The sequence below is a fragment of the Cryptomeria japonica genome, chromosome 6 (genome assembly GCF_030272615.1).
Source record: "Cryptomeria japonica chromosome 6, Sugi_1.0, whole genome shotgun sequence".
Lineage (NCBI taxonomy): Eukaryota > Viridiplantae > Streptophyta > Pinopsida > Cupressales > Cupressaceae > Cryptomeria > Cryptomeria japonica.
In genome coordinates, this window is record NC_081410.1 from 20,551,252 (window position 1) to 20,557,251 (window position 6,000).

Consider the following 6,000-nt stretch of genomic DNA (forward strand, 5'->3'; position numbering starts at 1 on the left):
CAAATGATGATGCAATGTAAACATGTCAAGTTAAATGTCAATGTGATCTAGATAATATTTACCCAACTAAATACAAACATGTTTTAACTAACATGGTTAATGAATTAGTTAATTGCACGTGTATGCAGAAAATTGTGAATGTAAACTAGAGAGACTGAAAAGATGAACTAACAATCAGACAAACATATATTTCAACCACACTCAAGATTAGGACGTTAAAAAAGAAGAAAATGAGATAAACAAAATAGAAACAAATAAACTGCAAACTCTAGATTATCTTTCAATCTGATAGTCCCCTGATTTGATGTGTGCTTGTTGAATGAGGGATACTCAATTATGCTCCATGATAGTGAAGCAAGGTGGAAACTAAGCTAAGATGGGATGCAAAATGCTATGCTAAATGGATGTGCAAAATGATGAATGAACAATTATACATTATGAGAGTATGAAAATGAAAGTGGATAAATAAGGAAGGAAAATGGGGGTTTTAAATAGGCTAGAATGAGAGATAGAGGAGAAAGAGACACGTGTCCCTAAGAAGGGGATGTGTAATGGATGAGAACAACATGTGTCCTTAAGAAGGACATGTGTCATTGGAAGAAATGATATGTGTCCCTGAGAATACATGCCTATTTGGGAGTGAGACAACAAAATTGGAAGGTTCTATTCCAAAAGAGATTATAAAATGGAGATATTCCCATGGCTAATATATTTGGGATATTTTCCCAAATTTTAGAAAATTTGGTTCTCCAAAAAATAGGTTATTTCCATGGTTTAAGATATTTGGGATATTTTTCTTAAATCGTCAAATGAAAGGCATTGAAATGTCTAAACCGTCATCGAATATCCATATGACAGGTAGGGGTGGTTGTCAAATTCCAAGCTCGTTGCTATGGATTAGTGCCTCCTTTGTATCGAGGAATTTACGATTGGGTGAGAATTATGATGAATATGTCTGGCATTGGAAGGAGTCTGCACAAGATTGACAAGGAAGTAGTGACTAAATAATTGTTAAATTATTGGAGATGATATTGAAAAAAATTTATAATTTTAGTTGCAAATAGGCAAAATGCAAATTGGATTAATACATGAAGTCTTTAAACCTTTATCATATTTCTATATGGATGTTAGATAAATAGCGCCTTAAGTTATAATTATTAACAATAATGTTTCGTATGGTCTCTTATATATATATATATATTAGTTAATGTTTATAAGAAAAATTAAATAAACAAATAAACACATAGAATAGTAGAAACCTTTTGATACAAGGCTACTATTCATTTGTCAATTTCACTAGAGTGAAGGCGAGTTTTCTACAATATTGCATAATGGGTATGTTGCTTATCAAAATATCCTATATAGTTCATAGATTAAGAGTATCTTTATTTTTGCAAAAGGTGATAATCTAAGCATTACTGTGTTTATGTCCTTTGGTTGAGTAATAAAGTCTAGCGGTTAAGGAAAATGCTAGCATTTGAGGCGTTATATCATTTAGCTCTTCTTGTTTTAGATATTATAATGTGTTGTATAAAGGAGCTGTATAGGTTATCTTAGTATACTCTTGATTTTGAATAGATCGTAATCGTAAATACATTCTCATTAATGTGGAGTTCTTCCTAAATGGAAAAAGGTAATTCTTTCTCTTGTATTTGTATATACATTGTTAGTTACTGTCAAATTTGTTGAACATCCACATAAACCTCCTGGGAGTGTGCCCTATGTTAATCATCAACCTCTTAGTATAGTTTATCCTTCTTATGGTTGAAGTATAATGGAATTAGAGATGTGCTATTCTTATGATGAATTCTTCCAAGATTTGAGCACATAGGAATGTGATTGGCCCTAAGATGATTATAAAGGTGTTACGAAAAAACTTACTACCTTATATCTAGTGAAGGCATAAGATTATATTAATTTGATGTATGCTGCAATTATTATTCTTTGGTATTGGTCATGGATAGTCTACTTTTGTGAGTCTTGTGTTTGATATGTTCCCCCTTGTGTCGATGCAATTGATAGTGTAGGTCATATCATAAAATTGTTACTATGTGTACTATATGCACCCCTTTGCAACAAATTGTTTTAAGTAACTTTGTAAGGGGACCTATGTGTTAATAATCTTATTATATAATCTGGCATAAACTTTGTCTCTATTTCACTCTAGTGGGTGGTAGTCAGCGAGGAAACTGTCTGGGGTATAAGGCCATAGAAAGGGTTGTGTACCCGCTTTTATAAAATTTAGATGATTTTTAAGTCAAACTACAAAGCCTCTACTCTTTCACGTAGGCAAGGCCATCTGCGATGAGCCCCCGAGACTATAGGTCTAGCCCTTAGGTCTGGCTCTTCTAAGTTGTCTAGTCTTGTCACTCCTCCTATGTTATATGTTTTCCCTACGTGATCAATGGTGGATGTTTGACCCATTTAAAGTCATTGTACGATTTGGCCTGTTGTACATATATCTAACATTTGATAGATCTAATGTGCACATATAGTGGTGTAGGTTTGTGTGCAGGGATGTGCAGCGGGTCAAGTCTTGTATTGTACCAGAAAGATAAATATCAGGTATGAGGGAATAGGTTTATTAGTTGTGTAATGTTTAAATTAGAATTCATTATGTTATAGTGTGTATGATCATATTCCATTTTAATAATGTTGTGATATGTTGTTTAAAAAAAGAAATGTTGCTACTTTTAGTAGTGTTCACTTGGGTATTAGGTGGTCATTATAGAATCAAACAATCAAATTATGCATTTGATTTATTTAATAGAAGAAAAGGGTCAGATTTAATTAATTAAATGATTGCGATTGTGAAATAATTAATTCAAGGGGGGACTATAGCATCATTAATAAGATTAATTAGGTAGAAGGAGGGAACACTGATTAATTAAATAATGCGTAATTATTTAATTAAAGCCACACTCAAGATAGCCAAATTTAATTTACTAAATTAATTAAATTTAGGTGTCTACAATTTTCCCCTCTTTGTGGTGGTGCTAGCATAGCATCAGTACGAAGATAGTAAGACATCATTGACTCGAAGAACAAAGAGCAAGAAAATGCCCCAAGTAGATGGAAGAATACACAACTCCTATGTGCATGAAGGAACAACCAGGAGATCATTGCATGTTAGCTCAAAAAAGGACAAGCAAGGAAAATATGTAAAAATGCAATTTACAGAGGCAAGTAATGAATAATATCATGCTAGGATAAGGTCAATAGGAGAAGAAAAAAGATAATGAAATTGCCCTTACTGATGGTATGATGAAAGAATAAATATCTGGTAGATTACTGAGAGGGGGGGCTATATCAGTAAAATAAAAAAATGATACAAACTTCCCAAACTCAAACTCAAACTCACAAAGTAAACTTATCAATAGAATATTATTGTAAAGATCAATACTCATAAGAATACTCAACATCAACCGGTTAACTGTTATAACAACTTAACAGTAAACAACATTCAACTTGTAAACTTCCAAATGCTTAATCATATATCAACACACTCCATCTCTCAATGCTTCAAGTTATCATGTCTTATCAGAAGTTAATCAAATCAACAAATAATATCATAACCACAAAAGCATTCACCACTTGACATAAATGTTTATACTTGGAAAACCCAAATAGGTAAAAACCATAGTGAGATGAGACTCACAAGATAGCTATTTGAACTCTTCTGAATTTCACCTTGTTAGGAGCCAAGCCTGTTAAAGCTTTTACAATAAGTCTTGTTAAGAACTAATCCTATTAGGAATCACCCGGTTAAGGGATTTACAAACCTTGATAAAAAACAAATACCCTATTAGGAGTAACCTCAGTAGAGGATTTGAGAATCCAAGCTAATGGACCACCTTGTTAGAGGATTTAAAAAGTAACCAAGCTTGTTAAAGCTTACCCAGTTAGGGGATTTCAATTATGTTGTAATTGTTAGAAGACAATAGGTTTTTCTTGATTTATCTGAATAGTACTACATTTTCTTGATCAGATCATTTTAAGCTTCAATATGCCTTTACACAAACTGTAGATCATTCTCCGGTTAGGCAACCACACAATCAACTAGTTTCAACCAACTCCTTGCCAACACCATTTAAAAAACAACTTCATCAACCTTAATACAAATCAATTAGGTTGATAACACAACAAAAACCTAATTCTCTCATAGATATTACAAACAAATTGGTTCAAGTGTGACTATTGGATTTACATAGCAATCTGTACACATTCTTCAAGAAAATTCCAATCGCTCCATGATTACCACTTCATCAGACTTGTAACTCATCACGCGCTTTGCATTAGATGCAATCCACTTTGCTCATTCCCTAAACAATCAAACAAATGCACCAAAACAATCTGAACTTATCTTTACAATGACCACACATGTCACCATCATTACTGGTCATCATCAGATAATAAACCAACATAACCATTTTAGCAAACTTAATTGGTTAGGGTTTACCGATTACATTGCATATAAAGGGTTTAACCTTATACATCGGTTACTGGTTCAACTCACATACTTATATACTGGTTTACAATATCTTCCTCAAAGCTCTTCCTACCAGTTATAAGGCAATATCAATAACAACAATATCAGCAATATCATAAATACCATTACCGGTTCAGTTGACATCAATGACAACATAACATATCATTAATGCAATCTTCATGCAAATGCCAACAATCTCCCCCTTTGGCATTGATGGAAATGCAAATATCAATGCCTTCGATTGCTATTGTGAATGGTAAATAGGAATCCTAGTTTACATTACCAAGTATTTACCATGCTCTGCCTGTCTTCAGCCTGTCCCTGGTTTCCCTTTGCCAATCACATAATTCTTTTCCTAATCACATAATTCTTCTCCCCCTTTGACATCAATGCCAAATTGAAAGTAAAACATGTAATTGCAAATTTTCAGTGTGCATCAACAACATACTACAGCTTGATGCTCCCCCTATGGAGTACATCTACTTCTACATCAATCCTTCTAAGATTTTGTAAGTGATTTGGGGACTGATGCAATCAACATCATGCTCAACTAACTTCATGAAGAGGGACAACCCCTAGTTGACTTCTAAGATACTCAAATGTAGTCTTAGGTAGAGGTTTGGTAAAGATATCTACAAGTTACTCCTTGGTAGAAACATTCTCTAAGATAACATCTTTACTTTGAACCTTTTCCCTCAAAAAGTGATACTTCAATTCAATGTGCTTGGTTTGTGCGTGTAAAACAGGATTCTTAAAAATATTTATGGCACTTGTATTATCACATAAAATATTTATAGGTTCTAAGATCTTCATCTTAAAACCTTCCAAAATGTGCCTCATCCAAATAGCCCGTGTGCAATTCATATAAGCTGCAACATACTCAGCTTCAGTTGTAGATTATGAAGTACAACTCTTCTTTTTACTACTCCAAGAAACAAGCCTTCCTCTTAGAAAGAATGCTCCACTGGTAGTGCTTTTTCGATCATCAACATTTCCTGCCCAATCAACATCTGTGTATGCCTTCAAGTCAAAGTTTCCTCCATATGGATACCATAATCCATAGTCAACATTACCTTTCATATGTCTAAAAATTCTCTTGGTTTCTATCAGATGTGCTTCCTTTAGATTCTTTTGGAATCTTGCAACTATACCAACTGCATGGGCAATATCTGGTCTGCTGTGAACAACATAGTGTAATTTTCCAATCATTGACCTATATTCCTTTTCATCAACAGACTTAGATTCATCTTCCTTGGACAACTTACAACCTATAACCATTGGTGTTCCAACTTGTTTATAGTAACTCATGCCAAAAGTCTTCAAAACCCTTTTCACATACTTAGATTGTGTAATGAAAATACCATTCTTCATTTGTTGTATCTGCAAGCCTATGAAATTTTTTATTTCCCCTACTAAAGACATTTCAAACTCATTTTTCATTTCATCTGCAAAACTATTGCTCATGACATCAGTACCTCAGAAAATAATATCATTAACAAATACTTCGCTGA